Below are 27,142 nucleotides of genomic sequence, written 5' to 3'. Positions count from 1 at the left end.
CAAATGGAGATGGTAGACAAAGATTGAGGATAAAAAGGTTCTTCACTTTAACTAGCAGGGAACTCAAGTGCTGGCGTGCCTGTAAGAGAGGCTAGAATTAACCACAGGGATTTGGGCATGGTAGGTGAAAAGCAGCTTTGCGCCACGCCACGTTGGTGGGGATGGTCACTGGTCAACACCTGTGCATGCTGCACAGGTCATGTGCAAGACAGGACCTTCTCCAGGAGGACCGCCTGGAGGCTCAGCACAGCAGCGTCTGCAAGATCCCACTCCTCGCTGAGGATGGAGACCCCCAGCATTGTTTGCTGGGGCTTTGTGCTCTGCTGCAGAAGCATCCGCTGGGATCAGGACATTCAGCATTTGACTTCCCCCTGCTGTACTGTGCTCCTGCTTTGCTCACTCAGCATGTTGCAGTCTGGCTCAAGTGATGTAGAAAATATGCTGGAAAATGATTGTATTTCTTCTGCATGATGCCTCTTTTGTATGTCTGAAGGCTTTCTCTGATGTCCGAGAGGGAAGGGTGGTTAGGAAATCTATATTTGCAGCTGACTTCTCCAGTGACTCATCTGTACCTCTGGTAAAGTCACCAAATAATTCTATTTGCTTGCGTGGGTCCACGTGTGAGAGGTGATAACTTTTTGTATGGTGGTATTTGTTTTTTTTTCTTCTGCCCTAGCTTTTTGTCCTTCAGCACACAGAAATGATATAATAAGCCCAGATAAACACTGCTGAGATTCACCTGGGCTTACCAAGCCAAACTCTGCTCTCATTGAGATTTGCTGCAAAATGCTGGTTTGCAGTTTAGGTTTGATACGCTGCTGCCTGTTAGGCAGTAGAGCTGGGATCGTCCACTCGGATGCTCTTGGCTGGATAGCTTGGGCCTTTCAGGATGCCACTCTCCTCCCAGCCCTTGCTGGGTCTTCTGCTGGTGGAGCCAGAGGGGAGACATGGCTGGACTGTGCAGGGTCCGGCCGTGGGTGAGCAGACCAGTGGGTACCACCGTAGAGCAGCCCTGGTGAGGCCTTGGCTCAGAGTCTCCTGATCCAGAGTACCAAATCAAGAAATTACTAAAAATCCAGGATTTAGCATGTCTTTGGCTTGGGTCTCAGTCCCTCATTTGGAGATGAGAATTTTCCTTCCTTAACCTGAATTAACTTTCGTGGGTGGGCAAGCCCCGCTGTGTGGGTGGATCAGGAAAATTGTTCAGCCCATTTTTCTCTCTCAGGAAGACAGAGCACACCTTTCCCATTGCCAGAAGTCCTGGTGTTTTATTAACTAGCTCCTAACAGCTTCTAAGGCACCTAAGAAAGAAGGATCACTGGCAGTGTGAGCTTTTAATCTCAATTACAGCAAACACCATTGATATCTGAAGTTCTTTTATATTTGCTGTCAGCTGTTTGATAAAGACGTTGCAAACCAGCTCTCCAGTTGTTCCTGTAAGATGTGAAAGGTCCTTTGTCAGCAGTGCGTGGTGGTTGAATGAGCTTTATCTGTATGCACGTAACTAGGAGCTTGGGCTTTCCTCCTTGCAGGCAAAGAAGAACCTAATTAGAGCTTTGAACACCTCCAGAAGACTTGGAGCATATGTGCAAAATGTGTTTATTGGTCTCCTAGCCCTTGTTGCTCAATCTTTTAGGAAGAGCATATCTGTAATTTGATGCGAAGGGAGTCCTTCGGGTTTCCTCTTGCTTAGAGAGCCAGAAGAGGTGTAATCACCGCTGGCACGCAGGTTTCTTCATGGATCTTGAGGATAAGAAGAGGCATTGGCTACAGTTCTGGAGTACAAGCAGTGCTCAAGGTCACCCCAGAAAACGGGTATCAGTTGCTCTGCTCCAGCGGTGCAGTGGCTTTGGTACTTCTGGAGATGCCTGCTTGGCATTGCCTGGGTAACCTAGAGCCACCCCAGCGGTGCTTGTCCTCTGCATTGCGTCGGTCTGAGCTGACAGCGAGCAAGGAGGAAGGCCATGGTAGATGTGCCCCCCCAAACCTTGCATTCTGCATCGCCCCTCACAAAGGGAGTCACCCAAGGGCTCACAGGCACCTGAGAGGCTGCCGGTGCCCGGGGGTGACCTGAGAGTTAGAGCTTGGCAAAGAATGATGTTTCGGTTGCAAATCTACAGCTGTCTTTTACAGGGAAGAAAAATCACCTCCAGTCTTGTTCAGAGCCGGTCTCATCCTGCACAGACGTGGGGCAGCTTCAAAGGGAGCGTAGTTTAAGGGTTTTCCCCCTTGGTCAATGTGAGCATCTGAGCTGGGGGCTGCCAGGTGCATCTCTGGGTACTAGTTAATAGATGAACTCCATCAGCATTTAAAATACTTGCTGGTAAAATAACTTTTCAATCAGGGTGCAGAACATTGGGTCAGAATGCCCTGTAGGGGGTAGGTCTCTGGGCAAGTGCATGTTACTAATCAAAAAAAAATGCAAAAAGCTTCAGTTTGGCCGTTTGTGAGGGTAATTATTTGGGTGTGTGCTTCAAAAGCACATAACTGATTGTAAAAAATCATGGATGGGCTAACTCGGCATTAATGATGGTTGGATGACAGTGAAAAGCAGCCCTGGCACATTGCAGGGATGTTCTTGTCATGACTAACGCCTCTCACTCTCACTCGAGAGGAATTTTTTAGTGCCCAGCACAGACAAGCACTGAAATTGCAGGTTTGCTGAAGTTTTCAAGTCTCTCCCCAGCTGGCAGGAAATAAAGGAGTTTCAAATATTTATTGGTTTAAGAGGGAAAAAAATAACCTCAAAGCTATAAAATAATTTGACAGTGAAGTTTTTTTTTAGGGAGTCTTACTTTATAGTTTCGTGAGTTGAATGTATCGAAGCCTGGCAAAGGAAGAGGGTTTAATCTACAGGTGCTATCTCTTGCTTGATGGTTTCCTGCTTCTAAAATTACTACCAATGCTCTGGAATTGGGGCTGAAACTAGTTTCAGCTTTCAGTTTGTGGGCAACCTACCTTACACATTTCAGCAGGCTGGATTTGCAAGGGTTGGGGGCAGCAGATGCAAGTAAGTGCCTTCAAAGATTCTTCTCTTGGCTGCCAGAAGTGTGTTTGTGGCTTTTAAAATATTTACACCTGAATCTTTGGATTTGCTTTTTTGTCTGCTTGGGGAAAATGCTGAAGCCACTGACACTGAAATTTTGCTTGCATCTTTCTTTCCCAGTCCTAACTTGGGACGGGGGTTGGAGGAGAGCGTGCCATGGGTGAGGGATGCTGATGGACCTGTGCTTATCCTGCTGCTGTTGACCCCAGGACCATGGGTTGGAGGATTTTGGCTTTTGCTCACCAGGCAGCAGCGAGAGCCAACCCAAGCAAAGCAAATTAATTGTGGCGTGCAGTCCTTAGGTTATGCTAAAACCTTCAACCCCTTTTGTAGTATGTATTTTCACTCCTTTGGGTCTGTCCCCCGTTTGGGGTGCTCACTAACAGAATCTTGGTGTGTGCCATTTGTGCCCAAACTTCGTGCCCTCATCGCGGGGCATCTAATTGGGTATCCACAGGGCCATGTTTCTATCTATTTCTGTAAGTAAATAAATACATATTTTTAAAGGTCTAGAATAATCCTGCTAATATGTGTCGAATGGTCCTCTGTCGCTTTGAAATGTTGCTCGATGCTTTATATTGACTAAGGCATCATAGTCATTACTTTCAGACTAAAGATCTTTCTTAATGTGTGATCTTTGGTTTTTCCATGAGCGCCTGCATCTGCGGCTTGCTGTGCACAGGAAATACTTAATTATCTGCTGACTTACTGTGCTGCTTCAGGTTGCAAAGCAGCAGTGAACTATCACAAGACTTATCATTGCTAAAGCGAGAGTATCTGCTCGGCTCCCGGATCCTTTGCATTGCTTTGCGGAGCTCTGCAGGGCTGAAGGTGTCAACAGGCTGTTTTCTTGGGCTCCCATCTGGTGAACAGTATTATGTGGATTAATACCGAGGAACTCGTAGTGAAATTTGTCTCATGCCACGAAAATGTAAAGCCTCCAAAGCTGGCTGGCATCCCAAGGCTGCGAGAGGCCCTTGGAGGGGCTGGTGGTGAAGGTGGCAGGATTTGCACCGTCCCAAAGCTGTGAACAGGACATGATCTGAAGTTTGTAATTAAGTTTTAATCATCTCCAAGTTGGTCTGGTTGCTGATTTTGGGCAGCACACAAAAACTGCTAGGCAGGAGCAGCTGCCATGGGGCCAGCCCAGCACCAAGGGCGATATTCTGGTCTTGTGTTGTGGAGCCCGGTTCAGAAACAGAAAATACTGTTTTGGGGAATTTTTTATTCTGAGAATGTTTCTTGAGCTGGAAGCAAATCTTGCACCCATCCTCCTGGTTTTTCCCTGGCAATGTTTTGAGGATCTGATGTTTTTGCTGGCTCTGCCTTTGCAGGAAATGATCGTTGTGCCACCTCCTTGTTATCTTCTGTGCAACAAAGAGCCTATAGACAAGTTGAGGGGTGAGGTACAGGTACACCCCAGCCCTGGTGCTTCAGGAAGGTGGACCCCTGCCCACCGTCCAGGTGAGAGGTCTGACTACAGCCTAGGCTCAACACCCCAGGTTGCCTGGTCAAAGGGGAGCGCTGGGGGCATTCACTGGGGGTGCTGAGCAATGCTGGGACCCCCACACTGCCCCAGCTTCCTACAGACTAGGGGGGCTTTTGCCACCTTTCAGCTTGGCCACCTCCACAGCATGGATGTGCCCTCCTGCCAGCTGACAGCATCCTTGTGACATATGGATGCTGAAATGCCATCACCCTCCCCGATGCTGGCACCATCGCTCAGTTTTCATTTCTGCAAGGAGCAGCTCTTCCTGCTGGTGTCCCTGTGCAGTGTTATCCAGAGCTGCATTTACATCAGCATCAGGTGGTTTTCGTTTGACCTTTGGCCTACTTAAAAATTAAATACTGAGGTACTAGGAAGAGAAGTAATCTTCCAGATAAGCACTTTTTTTTTTCCTTCGCTTTTCTGTAATTCATGAGGGAGCTGGCTTACCCTGCCTGCCTGTGGATGACTAAGGAGGAAATTCTTTTTTGGTTAGGATAATGCTGAAAGTTCACTGGAATTTATTTTTATCATAGGTTTATCACTTCCTCCCTTCAAATTCCTAACTCTTATGTGCAAGGCAGGAAAAAAAATAATGGTGACTGCAAGTTGTGGAATTTGCATTCTGTGGAAAAGATGCTGAATGGCTAAATGGTGCTCTATGGCTTGCATGGGGGATTTGCTCCATATCCAGTTATATAAACAGGTTGGGTAAGAGTCATGAATATTCTAGCAGCTCCCATCTTTCAAATGTGTTTTCTTTAATGTTGCAGTTAATTAATGCTCCTGTCTCTGGAATATAGGTGAGCGTAAGCCTGCTCACTGTACAGATGGGGAGGAGGTTTGGATTTATCACAGGTCTCAGAAAGACGGCAGGGTCAAACTCAAGTTTATGTGTGAAGAGTTTCTGGTTCATCTTGTTAATCTCCATATCTCCCTTTTTTATAGAGGGGCTCTAGATTTGTGTCTCTAGAGAATGCAGATGGAGTTTGGCCAGGGAGACCCTGCCTTTTGGTTAAACATGTGTTTATTCTGGCAGTGTTTGCTTCCTGGTGGTGTTGCGGTGATTGCAAAGGCTTGACAGCATCGCTGAAAGTCTTTGACACTGCAAAGCATTGTTTACTTGTGAAAGTATTATTATATTTTGAATATCTATTATTCATCTTTTGTGCTAAAAGTGACATTACATCATAAATTTGCTCGTAGATTTCAGAGCTTTGAGGAAAAGCTGTTTTTTTTTATCACCGGTTCCCTGTGACAGCACTGGGGAGTGCTTTACCCTTTGTATCTCTGTAGTCCCCTTTTATGAATTGTGAGTGACAGCAGGAAGGTATAAAAGAGCGCAGAGGAGCTGGTTTGATGTTCATAAAAGGCTTTGATAAAAGATGCAGCACATAGACTTGGTATTATTTCCTATTTTTAACTTCTTACGAGCATAAAGCGCTCAGATCCAATATTTATGTAAAAGGGGAAAGAGGGGGGGTGTGTTTCCTCTTTTTTTCTTTTTTCTTTTTTTTTCTTTTTTAGGACTGGGAGAATTAAAATAGAAGGGTGTCTCTTCTTCTGTGCAGTAGAATTTTGCTTTCTTCCGTGAAGCATCTATGTCTATCTTCCATGAAGCATTGGTAAAGGCGACCTGATGGCATTAATTGTGTGAGCGATGCTGGGAGGAGACCAGCTGGAGTTTCAAAGGCTTCTTGGTCACAGGCTTGTGCCTTCAACCTCCCAGTTACGGCTGGCCCCAGTGGAGCCACCAGCCACGGTGATGTGCGTGCAGAGGTGTGTGCTTCCGATAAAGGTTTCTCCTCTAAGACGTGGAGAAATAAAACATGGGAAAGGCAAGGCAGCTCCTCTCCTTTCTCTGGAAGTCAGGTCACCATAAAGGCATCTCTGTAATAACTATCCGTAGAGATGAGAGGCTGTGTTCAGGGTGGGTAATTGGGGTTTTACTGATGAAAGCGCTTGTCATTATTTCCAGCCTCCACGTTGTAGTCTCCTCTTTAATCTTGTCTGCAAGCATGGCTTGCTTGCAGTGGGCCTGTGTACTTGTGCATATTCATGTGCGTGTACCTATGAGCATACCCACAAAGCTTGATCAGGCACTGTCCTGTGTGCGTGTGCACAGGCATGCCTGGGTAGAAAATACGTGTGAGGAGGAGCGCCGGTCTCGTAGGCACACGTGGCACTGGCATGGCCATTTGCACAGTTGTGTTCTTCATTCATGCAGGGGCCTTCACGCTGGATACCAAGACTCCTAACGATGGCAGCATGGAAATCTGACCTTGAGATCCACCTGATGACAAAACTCATCCTCTTGCTCGACACTGCATTTTCTGTTTTAATGGGGCGAGATGCCTTGAAACACCTTGTGGAGGGGAGAACAGATCCTATTAGCCCCCAGAGAACCCCAGGACAGAGCAATGTTGCAGAGTCCCACCTTGCTGCAGTGCTGGTAGTTTGTCTTGATGGGATGAGCACGGCGACAGCTGGCAGTGGGGGTTTTGAGTTCTTCAGCAACGTGCACTCATCCAAGGGACTGTTCAAATCATGTACTGGGTTTGAAGTAGCTGGAGTCAGGGAAAGGCATCCCAACCTCTCACCCATCTAAGGTCAATAAGCACCTTCTGCTCAGTTCTTCACACAGGAACATTTATGTCAGACCCTAAAACCAAAGGGGATTACCAGCCTTGGGTTGTCATTAGAAGATGCTGAGAAGTGTGTTTGCTTGGGTGGTGTCTTCATGCCTCTGCTGTTCCTCTGGGAGTTTGCAAACTTGGATGCTGAGCAGCTGCAGGGTGAGATACTCCTTTGGCATGTGTTGGCATAGCACTACGCCTGCTTGATAGCCTCACCTCTTGTGTGCACCTTCATGGTGGTGAGTCCCCAGTTATATCCCAAGTGGAAGACTCCAGGAGTGTTTAATTGGGCCCATACATGGCTTCATGGGATGAATAAGTTAAAATCACCATGTCTGAAGCACAGTCTAATTTTTTTCTCGGCCCACCCATGAAACCATATACCACCACATGCAAGAAGGTGCCGTCATCCTCTGCTGCGTGACTTGTTGGACTTGGCTAGCATATAGTAGAAGCGTAGTGGCACATACAGGTCTCTTTCCAATGTTTGACAGGTTGTCCTGTTAGCCAAAGAGTTTGAGTATCCTCGGTTATTCTTTAAGGTATGAGAGAGCTTTGTTGTGCCATTGGAGGGGACAGTATGGGAAATTGGAAAGACTGTTTCTGAATCCAGGAGCGACAGAAGAGACAGGTCAGGATAGGACTTGTTGAGCTGGAGTGCTGATGTGCTGTGCCCCACCTGCGACAGGTTGGTTGCACGGGCTTGGACACCCGGCGGTGCTTGCACCCTGCCTTGGTGCATCCTGTGCAGCAGCTCAGGTGCCTCAGTTGCATTTTCAGAAGCAGTCCAGCCACCTCACTGCGAGTTGGGAAGGAGTGGGCTCTGGAGCACACTGGGGACTCCATGGCATCGAGCAGAGGTGTGCCAAAGCGTCTGATGAAACGTGAAGCTTGGAACCGCAACTCCTGCCAGCCTCTTCCTTTGAAAGAAACTGGGAGAGGTGCCCCAAAATAACCACCGGAGAAAGTGTCCAGATGAAATGTCTGGGAAGTGTCAGGTTCTCCTCTGCTGTGTTTTCAGGCTCTTCTGTAATCAGCTGTCATTTCGGGATCTGGGCATATTGGACCTCAACAAGTACAGATTGAAACTTAAACAAGCAGTGACTCTTCTATAAATATTTAGCTCACACTGTTTAGGAGCTGCTGGGAGCAGGAGACAGAGTAAATTTAAAGTTCGTGACTGTCTAAAAAAGCTACTGTAGGATGGCATTCAGTCATCAGATCGGCTGGCATTCAGGTTTTGAATTGCTATTCCTCCTCTTCCTTTTTTCCTGAAGAAAAAGATGTATTTAAGCATCCTTTGCAGTGTTTTCACGGCTGCATTGGGGATTCAAATCAATGCAAAGGTCTTCTTCAACTTGGCTGGTTGAGCCGGGTGCCCAAGAGGAGCCATGGTATGGAGTAAATTATGTTCCCTGGCCCTACACATTTTTCTTTGCAATTTTGGACTGGTAATCTGAAGTATGTACATGTGCATGGAAGAGGGGGCTGTATCTCAGAGTGTGTGCTTTTATCTAGCCACTGTGATACCAGGACAATGGCTTGCGTCCAGGCAGGCTGCTGATGCAGGAGCTGGGGTCCCTAGTGGGGCTTGTGTAGGCAGTGCTGAATCTTGGCTGCCACGCTGTTCCTACTCTTGTAAAAGTCATGATAGCAAGGTAGACCTACCCCGGTCAGCCATTTTTTGCCTCTTAAATATGAAGATAATACCCTTTTTTTACTTTGTAGAGCTCTTGCAAGAATGGGAAAGAATGAAACGTGCTGATAAGAAATGGTATCAGTAGACGAGATGGGCAGAGGCATGTGTGCTTTGAATAAGAAGGGAACTTCACTGCACACAAGAGTCTGCAATTATTGATCAAAAAGAAGAAAAAAAAAATCAATCACTGATTATTTTTCTTCCCTTGCTCTTCTAATACAAAGTACTTGCAGTTGGACTAGATGCTGGTTGTAGGTCCCTTCCAACTGAGCTATCCTGACCTATCCTACCCTGCTTCTGGATATATTTGGCATGTCCTGTGATACATTTTCCAACTGCTTGTGCCACCCCGGCCCCTGGTTGCAGCTTCCTGGGGCTTTCTGTACCAGGATGATGCTCCACGTGCCCTCTCCTTGTGGTCGATTGCTTTGCCTGGAAGATTAATGGCCAAAGAGCAAATGCAGAGGAAGGATGGGTAAAGAAAAAGGTAGCTTCCTCATTTGCTAGCTTGTTGAAACCACTTTTGGGGTTTTGAGAGAAAATGTCAGTGTTTGAGTTGGAGGCAGTGGCAAGCTTGATGGTTTTTCTCTTTCAATAGTTTCTTTTAGTGCCCTTCCTAATTTAAAAGGAGGGTTTAAAATTACTGATGTTTTACCTCCAAAGCGGAGGGATTCCAAAGCCTTTGGCAAGTCTCTGCTGAAGCATCTAACGTAGAAAAGAGTCTCATGCTTTTTCCCAACTCCGTCTTTGACAGAAGCCCCTCCTTGTGTCCACTAGGAGTACTAAATCTGCGGAGGTGGACAAAGAGCTTGATTTGTGTAGAAGGTAATTTTCTCCAGTGGTGGTTGGCCAGAAAACATAAAGATGATAATGATTTTTAGTTTTTGGCATAGCCTTTGCAGATCTCTGTGTTTCTGCCTGTTGCTGAAGCAACACTCTGCCACGGGTGAGTGCCAGCGCTCGGTCCGGGATGCTCGGGTGCTGCCTGCGAGGGGTGGGTACCCTTACCTGGTCAGTTTGGCCCCATCCCTGCAGTGCCCTGGAGGTGAGAGGCAGATGAGGCTTCAGATGTTGATCCTCACTAAAGCTGTAGTTAGAGCTTAAGCCTTCTGCTAAATTTACGACATGTTTGCCTGCTAAACCTCCCCACTTTGGGTATTTGTCCTGATTTTGTACCAAATCTCCTTCTTGCTACTTGAACTGAAGAATAAAGTATTATAACTTTGGCTGGGGGCAGCTGTCCAAGGGATATATTGGGATACACTTGGCCTTTGAAAAGAAGGACCTTAGTCTCCAGCCCTGTCAGTCCCTCTGGCTCCTGGAAGTTTTCCTTCCAAATGGTTACTTCAAACCTCAGAGAAGAAGTTCATGTTTTTTCAGAGCTATGATTAATACCATTTTTACGCTTCGTTGCAAAATGCCGCACAATGAATGAGACCCACAGGGTGGTGGTTTACGGGTGGGAGGAAAAAAAAATATCATCAAACACACACTTTCAGATGCTGTTTTGGAAGAGTGATGTGTGTGTGTGTTATATAATCTGCAAACTGTGGGGCTGCGTTCCTATTAAAAGGAAGAGAGGAAAAGAAAAAAAAAAGGCTTAAACCTCATCTATGGAAAGAATGTCAGAAATAGTTGAAAAGTTGAATAATTACAGTCTTTTTGCACCAGGTCAGTGAACACTAATTTAATGTGCAAGGTTGCAATGCAGTTTGCCTTTGCAATTACAGAATCGCAGGATGGTTGAAGCTGGGAAGGGGCCTGTGGAGATCATCTGGTCCAACCTCCTAGCCCAAGCAGGGCTAGTTACAGGCAGTTGCCCAGGACCGCGTTCAGATAGCTCTGGAATATCTCCATGGATGGAGGCTCTACAACCTCCCTGGGCAAGCTGTGCCAGTGCTCGCTCACCCTCACAGTAAAATTTGGCATAGTGTGATGTATTTCAGTGAGTCAGTTATAGGTTCCTGCTTGTTCCTGGTGCAGCTTGGAAGGTTTGGGGATGTGTCTGTGGTTTTGGGTCAGAGTTGGCTTGAACGTTTGGGGGACGTGGGTCTGCAGCTGAATCCTGTGGCTTGGGCTCGGCAATGCTTGGTTGGGGCTTGGGAGCCAGTTGGGCTTGGTGCAATTGCCAAGAACGTTCCCCTCGCTGGTGTGCAGGGAGGCTTGCTGCATGACGGTGCAGTGTCTGAGAGCTTGTGGTCCCTCTGATTTGGTTTTGAGGCTGTGCCTGTAGCTGAGCCTCCAGCTAGCTCTGCTGACTTATGCTTCCCTTCCCTTGACACAGCGAGCCTATTCCCAGTCCGTGAGTCACTTTGCCACAGGAATCTGGGACTCATTTATCAGCAGAAAAGGAGGCTAATTACAGCCTTGAAGACCTCAGCATCAGTGGAGCTACAGCATCAGGTGCTTCCCCAGAAAGCCCTGTCCTGGTGACAGACCCGGGGAAGAGAAGCCGAAGGGTTTCCTGCAGCGGCATGCCCAATGTGTCCCCATCCACAGAGGATGCTAGTGCACGTGGGAGGGCACCTGAGCCCCTATGGGGACATGGGGGTCAGCAGGGATTTGCTTCCTGGCAGCTTCTTGTACATCCCTCACATGTGGAAAACAAAAGCAAAGCCTAAGGCTATGCTTGGGATCTGGTTCCTCTGCTTGGTCTCTAGTGTTTCCTTCTGTCCTTCCTCCATGGAAAACAGTAGCCCTTGCTTGTTGTCCTGGGTGCATTTCTTTTTTTCTCTTAAGGCACCTCTGTGCCTTTTTGGTTGCTGATAGGTGGTGGGAATGGCAGGAATGAGATGATGGCTACCAGTGAACACTCCTGCTTTCCACAGACGCATCCCATCAGCATGTTCAGCCTCCATGCCAGTGACGGGGGTGTTTTCTCATTAAAAATAGACCACAGACAATGCCACTTCCCGAGGACTGTGATTTATCATTTAATAACAAGTGGTTACTCATTTCCTTTGGAAAACTTTCTGGAAGTGTTATTTTGCTTTCTCCCCTTGCTTCCTTTTTTTTTAAATTTCCTTCAAAGCCCTGCATTACCCTTCAGAGCCACCGTGTCTGTTAAATGAAGTGTTCCCTTTTCAAGTGGAAATCATATTTATGATTTAAAGATCATGAAAAAACAAATCTTAACCCTTTGGGCATGAGCTTTTCTTTGTAAGCTCCTGCAGCCTTGAAGTCCTAGCTCAGCCAAGGGAAATAGCAATGGAGAGACAGCTGCGTAGGTGAGACTTGAAGAAAAGCGGTGATGCTGATTCTGGAATGGATGATCTGCCTGATCTGACTTGAAAGAAAATGTCAAATAACTGCAGAACGCGTATCCTCTGAGTTGCCAGCTCTTAACTGTGATACCTCCTGGTGTAGCAAGTTCTCCTGAAGGATGGAGGGCTTGAAGAACTACTAGGCAAACTCATACCAAGTCTGGTGTTTTAGTGACTTTACTAAGAAAAGTGCTGAAAGCTGTGGAGTATTTCTTGAGGAAATCCCAACAGCTCAATAAACAAACTCAGGAAATGTGCTGAAGATGAAATCATTATAAGTGGGCGCTTAAGCTGAAAGAAATGGTTTGCTGTTAGATCAGGGAGGCATTGTGAGGGACAGTAGCAGGTTAGATGGTAGGCTGCAGAGGATACAGAAGGTGAAATGTAACCAGAGACACTGCGGGTACTTTAGGTGATAGCATCTTCCCTTACAGTTGTCTTCATGAGCTGCAAGGGTGGTTTGAAGACAAGAAAAATAGATTACATAGATAGAAGTGCGAAACAGTGCCCTCAGAAATGGGATGCATGTACCCAAAACAAGCAGTAACGGGTTAACTGCAGAAAGGGGTCGGGGGGCTGCTGTGAATCACAAGCTGGGTGTGAATCAACAGTGGGATGCTGTTACAGGAAAGGCAGATCTTGAATAGCCCACAGCAAAATGGCAAAGGTAGTAATTCAGCCTCGGTTTTCGTATAAAACCTTGCTTCAAATACAGCATCCAGTGTTAGCCCCTCTAATTTTAATATGAAAGCAGGCGGCTTGGGAAGATGAAGCTTCAGTTTGGGAAACTTTACTTAGGAGGAATAGCTGGAAGATTTGCATATGTTAAACCTATTAAAAAAAACCACCCCAAACCAACAACCCGCAGGTGTCATGCCATGGTTTGATGGGATGCTGTCTTCAGCAGTTATTTCAGAGCGAGGTGTCTCTGCTCTCCTGTTGTTGGTTGTGTTGCGGCTTGTTACGTGGTCAGGTCTGTGGCCACAACCTGTGTGTCCACACATGAGCTGGGACAAGGAACATCTGTTAGTATAGAAGAAACTGAAAAGTGTCCCTAGAATTCTTTTGAAGTATGGCTGCGCAGTTTTGCCTGGACAAAAGGTGGCATGCAGGAGGAGGGAAGGAGGCCAGAGAGAGGAGGGGTGGTTGAGCACCTGGTGGAGTTTGAGACTTGCAGGGGACTTAGCAGATTTGAGACATGCAGGAAGGTGCTGTGAGGAAGGAGTGCAGCACTCGATGCCTCTCTGCATCTGCAGACAGAAGAAGAAAATTGCATGCAGGGAGGGGTTTCTCTGGACGCTGTCTTCCAGTGCATCATCTCTGTCATGTCTGGTAGCAGTGGGGTAGGCTGACATTTTTCAAAGTGTAGGTTCCAGCTCCTGGTGGTGGTGGTGAAGGAGCATGAGTGATGCTGGAGCTGACCCAAAAAGCGTTAGAAACCTCTTTGTTAGCAGCACAGCAGCCCTTCCCGGATGGGTGCTCGTCGCTGGGAACTGTAGCCGAGTCCTGCTTCCTTCTTGGCAGAGCTGTGCTGGTGTTGCCTTGGAGAGTGGCATGGAGACAAACAAGCCAAGAGAGGGTTTGGGGCTGGGTGGCTGTTCGATGTCCCTTCTGGCCCAGCGTTTCTGCAGTCCTTGCATTCAGGTTTTGGCACAGCTTCTGTCCCGTCAGTCCTGCTGAGGCTGAGTGTCCCAACACCTTCTGATGTTCTGAATCCAAATTTCCAACATTACTACATTGCACTTGGTTTTTTGGCTCTTGGGAGTAGTTTGGTTGACCACAAATTGGTCACTGTGCTGTGATGCAAGCTGATGATTTCCTCCCCTGCGGGTGCTAAACCAAATACCCCTGCAACTGCTGTCTGACGGGGATGTTACTCTCGGCTGGTGTTTGCAGCTACGGGGATGTTTAGGAGCCATGCAAGCCAGGGTGATTCAAGCTGATACTTGTGATTAAATGCTAAATGCCTGGTCTGTTGTGTTCTACCAGCTGTAACCCCTAGGGAAAAGAGGGGGTTTACTTCAAGAAGAAAGGATATTCTGATATTGTTTGGTTGATAATGAGAATGCATAGCTTCAAAGCTGAAACAGTGTGTGCTGGGTTTTAAAAATCACAGGAGCATATAAAACTGTCTTGAAGAAGAAGATCATAGATAGGCAGACCTACTGAATGCGCCTGGTCTTTTTTTGTAGACTGCAGAGCTTTCTTCTGTGGTTTGCAGGGTTCCCGTGCCTTGTTGCATCCCTGCACAGCGCAGAGTTCAGCCTCTGTGCTTGCTGTTGTGGAGGATGTAGATGTAAGGCTTGCTAAGAAGATCCAGACTTCAGTTCTAGCTTAGCTGATGCTAAAGTTCCCCTTAAAAAAAAAATAATTTATATATATATAAAAATGCTTGCCATGCTTGCTTGTGGCATGTGTGACATGCTGGCACCGATTCTGACTTGTATTGATCTAGGTTGCTTCAAAAATAAAAAGAAGCACAGTAATTTATCTTAAAAAGGGTACAGAGAAAGTGAAGAAGAGAACAAGCAATTTGCTATTTGTTGCCTTTTCAAGGCTAACAGGCAGGGGCTTAAATTGGGAAAAAGTGAAATCCCTAGGCAGTTCCTGAGCACCATGTAATATCAAACGGAGTGACTGCCAAATGAAGTTTGCTGGATAGCAAGCGTGTGGCAGGACTGCTGATCGCGGAGCTTCAGAGCTCTTCAGTATGGTTGGTCAAGTTGTAGTGGCATCTCTGGGATGTGTCTTTAGGCGTACAGAAACCACATCTTCTGCAAAAGGCAGTGGGTAGTTTGGGTGATGCTGAAGGTCTTTTATTTTCTTGAATGCTCAGAAGGGGCAGAGTGAGCCTTGAGCATTGGGAGTGAGGGGTTTTTTTCCTCATGGCTTCTTCCAGGTTTGCATTTCTGGAGCGTGCAGAATGTCGTCTCTGGGCTTGCTGCATCTCTTTCTTGGTTCACTTATGCTCACGTTCCTTTGGCCGCTCGCTTCCCCAGCCACCCGATGGATTTTGGACTAGGATTGCCTTCTGCTCTGCTGCTTCTCAAAAATGGGAATGAAGGAGAGTAAGCACCTGGAGGGTGCTGAGCCCGGCTTTGAGGTAGTGATGGGGGGCTGGAGGGGAGCGTACTGGCTTAGAAACATGGGGTGGGCTTCCTGCTTGCCGAGCGGCTGCAGGGAGCCTGTATCCCACTGGACATGCACTTTTCATGCACGGATGTGCTATTTACTAGTGTCACCCTCGCCCTGCATTTTGCAGGTGTTTCTCTGTGCAGTAATATGTGTCGTATTGTGGTGGGTTGACCCTGGCTGGGCGCCAGGTGCCCACCCAAGCCGCTCTGTTGCTGCCCTCCTCAGCTGGACAGGGGGGGAGAAAATGTAAGGACAGGCTGGTGGGTTGAGGTAAGGGCAGGGAGAGATCGCTCATGCATTACCCTCATGGGCAAAACAGACCCAACTTGGGGAAATCAATATTGCCAGTCAAATCAGAGTAAGATAATGGGAAATAAACCCCAAATCTTAAAACACCTTCCCTCCACCCCTCTCTTCTTCCCAAGCACAACTTCCCTCCCGATTTCTCACTTTAAAATTGTTAAATAAATAGTGATTTGGCTTTGCTTAAATGGGAAGTGCAGCTTAATTTGTTCAAGGTTTTTTTGTCCTCCCTCAGACTGGGGATTTGGCTCTGTGTGTGTGTGAAGTGTTTCTTGTAGTTTGTAATCTGCATGTCATAGCCCCAAGTGGGCAGAGAAGGGTTATGGGACTGTGAGTTCTGAACGCTTACAGTAAAAGTGTAGTCATCCTGAACCTCATCCAAAGAGCTTTAGCTTGGTGTGGGTTTTTTGGGTTTTTTTTTTTTTTGTTGTTGTTTTTTCTTTTATTCCCCCCCCCCCCCCCCCCCCCCTCTCTCTCTCTCTCTCTCTCTCTCTCTCTCTCTCTCTCTCTCTCTCTCTCTCTCTCTCTCTCTCTCTCTCTCTCTCTCTCTCTCTCTCTCTCTCTCGGCAGGATGCTGCTTCGTCACTTGCATTCTTCAGCATTGCCGCCTTGTTGGGAAGGCAGAAATTCTCTGAGCCTGGCGGTAACTCTTTCCAGGCTGCCAGCAGCAGTCCACGCACTTGCATCCTGCTCCATTCCCTCTGCAAGAGCATTGTGCACAGGGCAAGTGCATCCTCTCTGCCCTAGCAAAGGAGCAGCTGCTTGCACAGGCAGAGGTGCCCATCTTCCTGAAACCCAAAACCCACTCATTTCTCTCTTGCACCTATTCAGATCTCGAGCGAAAATAGAACAGTGGTTATTGTTGTGTAAGAGTGAGGATGGGAAGCTCTGGATAAGTGTTTGGAAAATACCCAGGGAAAACAGCTGCCAGCAAAGGCTGTGCTGAGTGGGAGCGGAGATTGAGTTGGGTACCAAAATGCGTGTTTCAGGGTGAGAAATGTGTTTCTTGGGAAGGACACAGGGAACTGGCCGCTTCCCAGCACGCACCTCCCTCCTGGGGCTCATCCTGTGGGAGCCCAGAGAGGTGGTGCTGGGGCTGGTTGTCTTCCGTGTCTCAGTGCTGAACGGGCTGTTCTTGCCAGTTCCTGCTTTTTATTCTTTCTGTCATCTTTCATAAGATGCTTCCCTACCCGCCTGCCTGTCCAGCCGGGTTCGGTGCATGTCGCCCCACTGCCCATGTGCAGAATACGTTAGTGTCTTTCCCAGGCAGCTCTGAAGGTATCCCAAGGCTCGGACCTTTAGAAAGCAAGATACTTTCCAAGATTGTGCTGGCAATTGCCTCTCTTCAGCACCAAAAGGCACCCTGCTACTTTATTTTATGGAGGGGTGCAGAAATTGCTGTCATGGCTGGGACAGTGGTCATTGCTGCCAACAGCAGGGCTCTGTGTGGGGAAGGTTGGGCAGGCATGTGGAGCACCTGCACCCGGCAGAGCTGTGCACCCAGGACTGGGTTCTGCTGCTCTTTGCAAGGAAAAAAAAGAGTAACAGCAAGTGGGTTTCTTTGTGTGTGGTTAATTGCACAGTCAGCTCTCCCTGGGCTTCCAGGGGGACTGTTACTGATGAGTGGTTTCCACACTGGATCTCTTAGCGCAAGAGCAAGCTGTGGTCCCACCAGGTACCACAGCATCCACACTGTCGGTGCAAAGCCTCAGGGATTCAGCTTTTTGGTTTTTCTGGGTTACAGCTTCCCCCCCTGCCCTCCCTCACCCATGATGGTCGTGCATGGACTGCACCTGGGCTCACCTTTCTCCATCGCTCCTCAATGCAGCATCACACGCTTGGGTGACTGATGCAGGCTCCTCTCTGGTTTTTTTTTTTTTTTTTTATTATTTTACACGTTTATTATCCCAGTCCACTGTTCTGAATGGTAGAAACTTGTCTGTCTTTTGGGAGACAGTTGTTACTTATTGACTAGCTGAATGGGGGGGAAATAACCTTTACTCCCTGTAGTGGGAATTGCATGAGTAAAAATTTTACATTCCATCCCTCAGATCCCCAAAGCCATTCATGTAAGGATGAGTTGTGGGTCAGAGAGAGGCTTTGCCCCCCTACTGCTCGCTGCAAGGGCTGGCCGTCTCAGTGTAAGGAGAGCAGAATAAAACTGCAGCCATGGCCTGAGCGAGGATACCGAAAATAACATGAAAAGGAAAGGAAGGAGTTGTCTGAATACAACCTGCAGTCCTTTAATTCTTTATGACAGTGATACCCTGAGCCTGGTTATCTTGAGCATCAGTGTTGCTGCAGTGATGGAAGCAGCTGATTCTGCATGGGAAGAGGAAGGTTTGATAGGAGGTATAATAATCTCTTAGATGTTTTAATTTTCTCCTTTTCATCCCAAACTGTAAGTGCAGAGTTTCCTCCACTTTGAAATGGGTCTTTTTATGTTGGCCTGCCTTTCAGATTGGGTTGAATCATGTTTCTTCAATATATAAAATGAATCTAGCAGCCTGGTTTTGCGCTTCAACCTCCCAAAGAGACAAGCAAGTATAAAGCAAGAAGATTCATTGCGTACTAAAATGCTCCACTTATTAAAAAAAAAAAAAAATTCCTCTGTGGACATCCTGTTTCAACTCTGCAGTAAAACTCACCGGTCAGTAAATGGTGGATCTCCTGTTCCCATGGAGAAAGGCAGTTGCCAGCTTAGGAGGTTGCTGTGGGAAAGGGGGGAAAAAGAAAAAAAAAAAAAAGGAAAAGATCCACTCTTGGTCTTGCAAACAAAGGTTGCCTTGGATTGCAGTCACATGTTGCAGTTCAGCTGATCTTAGCTATGCCAAAAGGGGAAAGTTTTCTAGTACTTGCCTAAACCCCACTGAACTGGTTAGGGAATTAATTAGAAGAAAATTATTCACCTTTCCGCCTGCCCCCCCCCCCCCCCCCGTTTTCTCTTAGATCTGATTGCCCTGCATTGACTCCAGGTCGGGGGAGCCAGGGGGAGCTGGGACAGGACCACCCTCTTGATGATATGTGGCCACTGTGTGAATTTAACTGTGATTTAAAATTGCACCATTGACAAATGTCTCCTGGCTTTTCCCTGTTGCGGATGAAGGAGTCTCTCACGTACTCAAACCTGGGATGCCGCCGAGCTTTGTAAATCATACCCAGTGGCCCCTCACCATGCATGTGTCGGGATTTAGTAAATACTGTTGGCCAGGTCAAGCTCCTTCCCTTGGGTACACCCCTCTGCCCATGCTGGGTGGAGATGTTCAAGAGACCCTCATGTGGCTGGACATCACGTGAAATTACACAAAATTCACTGCTTTGGCTTCAGAGAGTTGGTATTTAGGTAGGTATGTATGTTACATGCATTATACATGGCTTTTTGGGGCAAAGCCAGCGTAACAGGTTTAGCTCTCCTCCTGGGTGGTTTTCTCAGAGCTTAGGGTTTGTTCTGATCTTCATAAAGTGTATCAGATCCCTGGGTTTCGGAGGGTACTTTCTCTGATGAGTCTCTTCTCAGCAGAGCCAGGTATTGAAATGCTTTCCAGGATTTTGTCACCTTGTCCATGTGTGTGCTGGGTCTGGAGCCAGCTCAAGCCTCAGCGGTACCCCACATATCCTTCGTTACTGGGGAAGAAGTCAAGTAATAGTTAGACAGTTAGACCCCCTAGACCTGTTCATTTTGAATGTGCTGGTGGTTATTTTCCCTTTTTTTTTTTTTTTTTAACCCAAACCAGTATGAATTAGGGCTGCTGAACTAAAACAGAGTGAAAATATATTTATTATTATTCTTATTTTACAGTGAAAAAGCATATCTCTGTTTCTTGGGTGAGGCAAAATGAAATACTTGCCACTTCCCAAGTTCCCTGTGCTCCCCTGTGGCATTGTATGCTTTGTTCACAGCACCCTGTGCCGGAGATGAAAAGCTTTGGTGCATGCTCCCTTCAGGGCAACGTGGATTCCTCCTCAAAAACCTCTGTTCTAGCGACCGGTTTTATAAATGCCTAAAAAATGAGGCTTGCACCTTATCTCTTGGGAGATCGTTGATGGATCCATTTCTCAGAAAGATATTTTATTCAGTCCTTTAATGCCATGCCACTCCCTTCATTCAGATGCCTGGAGTCTTTTATCATGTCTCCTCTTACTTATTGCTTAGCCAAGTTGGGCATATTTAGTTCTTTTAATCTTTCCTCATAACTCAGCTGTCTTTAATCATCCTTCTTGATGTCGGAGTGTTTGATGCCCACTTTTACGGAAAACAAGCCTACTTTCATTTTTTGGTATGCGTGTGAATCGCCTGGGAAGGGTCCCAGGAGAGAAGCTGTAGCTCCACGGCTGGTTGCCCCGGCTCATGCCTGGGTTTCCTCAAAAGCTCCCTTGAACATCTTGGTGTGGGCGCCAAGGAAGATTTCTGGCTCACCTTGTGCATACACCATTGGACTTGGCACCCTCTGGGATTAATTAATGTGTTTATTTGTTGGGTGTGGGCAGCAACACCCCCCCAAGACGTTTCATGGGTTGGGTTTCCAGGGCATGTTTCTTGGGGCATCTGCAGGAGGGTGCATGTGCTGATGGTGTTTATGGAAAGCGGGCCCAGAAAGGTTACCGTAACCTGTGCTTCCTTCCTGTACCTGCCAGCAACAGGAACGAGAGAGAGAGAGAGAGAGAGAGAGAGAGAGAGAGAGAGAGAGAGGTTTAATTTGCTTGTACTATCTCAAAAGCAAAGCCTGGTGATCAAGATGTTTCTAGGTGCCTGTGCTGCAGGTCAGGGCAATGTTTTTAGGTACTGCCAGGGATTGTGGCCCCTTCCTGCTGCAGCTATTGATGCTGTCTTTCCTGAGTAGTTCATCTGTTGGGCACCCAAAAATAGTCATTCACAAGTTTTTTAGATCAGTCCGAGTTTTAGGATCGCTGCTACCTGTTACCAAGCTGAGCACTGCATCCCTTCAGGGCAGGGTCTTCAAACTTGGCTGTCTGAAGTTGAATGCCTCCTGTCCTGCATGGAGATGTCCTGAATTCCCCCCACATACCTCCTGTTATGTCAGCGGGAGCTGTTTCAGAAAGCCTGACTTCCTAATTTTCTTAAAGTAGCCAAGCTCAGATGCTGACTCCAAGGGGTTAAGGCGCTGGATCTCCAGTTTTGCTGGGGCTGGGCCATTCCTTGGGGTGGCATCCCTGACAGGGACTTTGAATTACATATGGAGCGGGAGCACTTGGCTGGGAGTTAAAGGAGGCTGAAAGCCTGCCTGTCCCTCCCCCACCTCCTGTTCTGAGGGAATGCTTCTCATACTCTTCCCAAATTTAGCTGTGCAAACGTGGCTGGGTTAAGTAGGCTGAGTGATGAGGCTATTCTGATGGTAATAAAGGTCCCCTTAGCTGCTCTGCCTCCAGCTCCTGCTCACTGCCAGAGAGGCTGTGTGATACGTGGCTGCCCCAACAAGGGGTCCTGTGGCCTGAGAGGATGAGGACCTTGATGGTAGAAGAAAACATACCCCGGGACCACCACGCAGCATGGTGCTGGGAACCTGAGCAACAGCCTTACGTCCGTCTGAGTGTCCCGTGCAACCCTCAGGCTGTAACATGGGGTGTCAGCAGGGCCTGAAGGTCACCACGAGGAAAAACCCACATCCTCTCCATGATGCTGCTAGGATGCTCTGGGTCATGGAGCAGGGATCCACTGCCTCCACCCTTTTTCCTTGGCAGCCCTGGGTGGGCACCACAAGAAGGGCATTTCTTCGTCATTCCAGAATCCCTGACACTCCTGGCTGTGTTTCCTCTCATTACTCTTTAGGAGCAGTTGGGGGATTGCTTTAGAGCTGACAGTGAACATCCCAGGTTGGTGCCCTGTTGTTGGGTCATCATGTGTGTTCATCAGCTGTAGGGCTCCATCACTGCCGCCAGTCCGTTTGCTGCAGTGGAGGAACATGCTGATGCCTTGGCTGCTTGCAGGGGGCTCCTGTCCCCTCCCCAATTTACATATATTTAAATAGATAATATATGTTTTAAATACGTATGTATTAAAATGTTTAAATAGATCTGTAGGCTGCAATTTAGATATAATTGCTTTCCAGTGCTTTCTCATTTTGAAGAACTGAGGAAATAAAGCTTTTTGGTTGGAGGGAGGGGACGAGGTTGGGCTTACTGACATTTCTTTTGTTGTAATGTCGAATAGGTCTCTGCTGACTTCAAAAAGGAGAGAGGAGGAGCATGTGGAAGGGAGGTCAGATCCTGCCAGGGTTTCCTGGGAGATGAGGTGAGTGGTGACGGCTTTCAGCACTTGTAAGCCTGGATACAGAAGTCCTTCTGGGCTTCTCTGCACCCTTGGGGTGAGACCTCTTCCACTGGGCCTCCAGACTTCATTTTGTTGGGGGTTTCCCTGTATTTTGCCTCTTCAAGGCTGATGGGAGGATTTTAGACTGGTGATGCGCGTAGGGGTCTCAGAAGGGATGGAGAAGATCTTGAATATGTTGAGGTCTGTGTATCACACAGACCTTGATTCTGACTGTATTTGGGCTTCACAGCAGGGGACTTTGCTCCTCTAGGTTGAGAGACCTCTGCTGCAATTACCTGCTACTGAACCAGTCACACCCCCCCAGCCTCCTTTTACAGTCACTGGAGAGAAATGGGTATTTTTAGGAAGCATCTGACCCTGACTTGCTGCAGGCATCTGTGTGGGATGAATCATCCCCTGCAATGCCTGCTTCTCCGCACTGTCAGCACAGCCGGGATGGTTTGTTCGGCTGTAGGGTCTGCAAAGCCTGTGTAATACCTGCACACTGCGTAGGAGGACTGGAGTTCAGGGTGCTTGCTTGTGGCTTGGGGTGTCCAAACTCACTGCACGAAAGCTTGGGCCTCTCCTAAGCTGCCCTTAAATTTTCTTCAAGGTTTGGACTCAGCTTGGATCCGTGAGCCACTTGTCTGAGCCTGCTCGGCATTTATACACCCTGACTGGTAGTGTAAGTACGTTCCTGAAGGATAGGGTATGATTGCCAAGGAGGTTTCAGTCCAACTGGGTCATCTTGTGCTGGCTGTTGCAGTCCCAGTGGGGACCAGCAAGATGACTCAAGCCCCAGGAGCCACTGCACTGAGAGCGGGCGAGGCTGCTGGGGCTGTCCCCAAACCTCCTGGGAACCAGCCCTGGAGCCGCTCTGGCCTCTGACTTTTCAAGTAGTGTGGCTTGTGGGTTTTCGGCCGTGGGAAGATTTGGAGTAATGCTTACCCTGTCCCTACGGGAGCCTGACACCTGTAGCGGGAGCATCCACATCCCGGTAACTCAGCTGCAGTGCAGCAGCCCGCAGGTGCAGTACCGTGAAGAGCTGAGACTTGTGTGTCAGGTCTCTGTTGATCAGCATCTCCCTTGAGAGCTTTTGTGCAACTCACTGCATCTCCCCTGCAGGGGAAGTTCCGCCCCAGATATCTGTCTGCCTTTGCTGGACCACCTCTGCTTCACCCCCCCTTTTGTTTTTTTGAAGGACAGGAGCATTGTTTTCTGTTAACGTTTGCAGGGTGCTCAGCCTGCGCTGGATAGTCCTTATTGCAGTGTGGATAAATATTGAGCAGAAAAGGTTAAAATGTGGATGTACAAGCTGTTGTACCTAACCAGATGCAACTCTGGAAGATTTTTGGTATGCTTTTGCTTCTGCTGATGCCCTCAGTATGTTCTAAGAGGTGCAGCCTGTTGAGAAAGAGGGTTTGATTTTGACAGTCCGTTGTCAAGGTAGTCACCTTAAATCAAGGAACAAATATAATTTGCTGTAGTGCATCACACCTGTTTAGTTTTAACTGGGCAAAGAGAACATGTGTGTGTGTGTGCGCTTTGATATGTAGGGTTTCTTCTGCGGTTTACTTTTAGCTTTTCTGTGTTACGAGTCATTGGAATATTTTCACTACAGTTCTGGAGAGAGGAAACACTCCCTTTTATAGTGAGGGAAACATGTGAGATCGTGTGGCCACAGCCCTTTGCCTGAGCCCTGGCCATGTCCAAGCTGGAGACACGTACATCTTTTGCCTTACGTCTGTCTACTTTGGGGACTAGAAGATGTTGCAGGGACTCATGGTGCCCCTTAGGTTTGCCTGTGACCTGGTGGCGTGAGGCTCTCCGTTTTCCTTGGGTTTCATTGCTGGGATGCTTTGGGATTCTGGGACATGGTAAGTGGGAAAACGTGCTCACCTCCATCTTGACCAAGATAAAATGAGCAGCCTGCCTGAAGTGAGGAAGGTTTCACAGGTCTCAGTGACAGCAGCTAAAGTTGGGGGTGGTGGAGAAGGAGGTTTGTTATCTGCTTCCTGTCAGCTAAAAGCAGGTGTTCAGTCAACTGGGAGTTGCCCTCAAGGCAGAGAATACGGATGCAAATGACCTGTGAAGCATAAAAGGAACCATCTGAATGCCCTTTTCTGCCACTAATGAAGTTTACCTCCACCCTGGGTAATTTGCATGACGCAAGTTGATCAGCCCTGAGAAAAAGCAGTTGAGTCCAACATGACAAGATAACTCTGTCAAGCCTAAGGATCTTGCAGAGAGGCAAAGCCCAGAGGACAGGCCAGGGGATACAGAAGACCAAAGGGTGGGCTGTGGTGATGCTGCCCAGGTGGGGAGCTGGCTCCAGGGCGAGCATGGGCAGCGTTTTCATCAGCAGTGCACTGCTCACAGCGGCTGGTTGGCACTTCATGAGGTCCCTGCCACAAAGTTTCCTCCAGGTTTTGCAGTAATTCAGCTAAATCAGTGCCGATCCCCAACACAGGAGTGTGTGTAGCAGCTTAAAACCTTTGATGAATGCAGTCTGAGGAGCGCTGGTTGAGCAGAGCTTGCTGAGCTGCTGCCCGTTACACTGTTCCAGGTATGATGTTAGACTGGTTAGTGTAAACCTACCTGGAAAGGCTTTTAGGCTGTGCTTTATCTCATGTTTGATGCGGCAGCAGTACACAAATCCAACCAATTGCTGCAGCTCAAGGGGTGGCTGGTTAAGCAGTGACAGTCCCTTAGCTGGAAACCGTGTGGATTTAAGACCCTTCTTGGCCAGCGTGGCGATGCTGAGCGTGGTGGTGAGCAGCGCTGAGCTGTCACTCCCTCTGTCCTGCCCCTATTCTGCTGCAGACAGATTTTTACCCCTGGCCAGGGTTTACACCCAACCAGGTCTTTCAATGAAGTTAATTTTTTTACTGTGGTTTGGACCTGCATGCATGTCCCGTCAGGTGCCGTCAGATCAGCTGTGGCCACAGATGGCCACTCTCCCCCATTTCTTGCCTGTGCTTTCTTGCGGCGTGACGTGATCCACTTCATTTCGTTGGTAGTTTCACTAATTTTCCTGATGTTAATGAGCACTTCCTCAGCCCCCACCAAAGCCAAGACACTGACTCTTTCACCACAGTGGTTAAATGCTTATTTATTTTGTGGGCTGCTCCTCCCCCTTCCTGATTTCACTTGACATATGCAGAATGTGAAGATAAAAAAAAACACGTTTGAGCTGTCTCCTATTTCAGGTGGCTTTACTTCTTTAAAGTAGCTTTGTGGGGTGATGAGTGTGTGCACAGATGCCTGGATGGGGAGGTGGGGAAGAAGCATCAGGCTGGGCAACCCCATGCTCTCTGCAGGCTCCATCCTTGTCCATGTGGGCACCCAGAGCTTTGATCTAAGGTTTTGAGGCGTTACATTCCCTCAGAGCCATTGCTATCAATCTGGAAGAAATAAACGGTGACGTTGTTCAGTCTGGCTTTCCCTCAGCTCCTCGCGTTTTCCTCTTCAGGATTCAGCTGCTCCTTATCAGTGGCTTCCCAGCATTGTCTGGGCCAGCCGGTGACTCGCCATGTTTTATGGTTACACATATCCACGCCTAGAGAGAGGATGGCATTCGTACAGATTCATACAGTCTCCTTTGCAAGCCACATGGGGTGTATGGCTGTGTGGGTCTCATGTTCTTGGGGGGACTCCATGCAGCAGAACGCATATATTGAGCCAAACCAGGTGTTTTCTCGTCGTCTGGTTTTTGTTGTTGTTTTGGGTTTTTTTAGGTTTTGCATCACTGGGTTGTTCAGTTTGCTGCTTCCTAGCAAAAGTTAACAGTGTCTATGGATGGCTAAATCACATGCATATAAAAAACTGCTCTCATTGGTTTGTATCATCTGTATTTTTTTCTCAACCCCCACCATGCCTTTGCCTTCCTTACCATACACAGAACTGCCCACACCTTGGCGTTTCCCCATGGTGTGCACTGTGTTTCCTGGGAAGCTTGAGGATGTAACAAGGGAGGTTGAGGGACATCATCCAGATGTGGGCCACGGTGGGGACCTGGGGGGAGCAAAGTTGGGGTGGGGGGTGGGGGGGAGGCAGGGAAGTCCTGGGGCAGCAGCCAGGCCATTGATGTCTCTCTACCCAAGGGCAAGCCCACAAAATGCTGACCAGGAGGTCTCCAGTGCCATCAGCATTGGAGGAGGGCAGCCAGCACCTCCTGGGATGGAGACATCCCCACCTCTCCAGGTGACCGCTTTCAACACTGCACCACCTTGACACAGGAAAGCTTTCCACGTGTCCTGTGTGGCCACAAGTTTTGGGTGTTGCCCTTTGCTACATAGTCTGTCTTGGCTGCGATGAGTTGATGTTGAAGGGTTTGGGGGGAAGCAGGGAGAGGTCTCAGGCCACTTGTAGGCAACAAGTGATGGCACTGGTGGGCAGTGAATGTATCTGCAGCATGTCCTGCAGAGATGTCAGAGATGTCTCCTCTGCGGAGATGGTATCCTTGTGCAGATGTTTTTCCTTAATAAATTTGACCCTCTTTAAGAAAACCATGTTCATTTTCTGAATTACCAAGCTGTGTACTGAAAACCAATATGGAGTAAAGGGTGCTGAGGTGATAATAAGTAAAACTGGAGTGTATTCTGCTAACATTAAGTGCTCTGGGGGTAATTTTTCTTAACCATAATCCTGAGTCATAACTGCCCACTTTATTGCAACTTGCAGCCACAGCAGTATCATCTTGGAGAAGCTGGCGTGCAGGCTGGAGCCAAGCGATTTGACATGTCCACATTGACGTGACTGGTGGGTGCATGGTGCTAATGCACCTTCGTGGAAGGGGGGGATTAAAAATGGGACAAGAAAAAAACCGAACCAAACTGCCAAATGGCTGCATGTGTTGGGTTTGCATTATTTTTCCTTTGTTCAGGTGTATTTGCTTGAACTTTCAAGTGGATTCCCAAAACAAGAGAACCTGAGATGTCTTTAACAGCAATAGATGGATCTCAACTGTGGAGGAAAGAGTTGCCCTTGAGGGGTGGTGGTCGTGGGTGGTATATGGGGTGTTACTGCTCCAAGCAGGCATGCTGGGAGCTGCTGACTTGGAGCAAGATGGGTGGTGGTTTTCCATCTTGTCGTTCCTTGTGGTCACGACAGGGAGAGCTGATGTTCCTGCAAGTTGACCATGTGTAGTGACATGCCAGAAATACCTCCTTACTGGGTTGCATCCTTCTGTGGGAAGGCATCAGATACACATTGTGATGGGGGTTAACTCATTAGACCTTACCGTATAGATAATGCTTTACAAATGATCTTTTCCTGGGAAGATTTCCTATCCGGGCATAGTCCCA

The 27,142-nt window shown here is 47.9% G+C and overlaps 1 long non-coding RNA gene across 1 annotated transcript in view; it reads left to right on the top strand.

The window, feature by feature from the left end:
* The window catches only part of LOC119144926, a 134,891-nt gene that overhangs the window by 36,746 nt on the left and 71,003 nt on the right, over nt 1-27,142 (top strand). Inside the window, exon 4 of the long non-coding RNA XR_005103251.1 lies at nt 21,738-21,818. This is a non-coding gene — a long non-coding RNA (uncharacterized LOC119144926). The remainder of the gene's footprint in view (nt 1-21,737; nt 21,819-27,142) is intronic.

The sequence above is a fragment of the Falco rusticolus genome, chromosome 3 (genome assembly GCF_015220075.1).
Source record: "Falco rusticolus isolate bFalRus1 chromosome 3, bFalRus1.pri, whole genome shotgun sequence".
Lineage (NCBI taxonomy): Eukaryota > Metazoa > Chordata > Aves > Falconiformes > Falconidae > Falco > Falco rusticolus.
The sequence above is the reverse complement of the archived record's forward strand: the minus strand, read 5'-3'. Positions and strand labels throughout refer to the sequence as shown.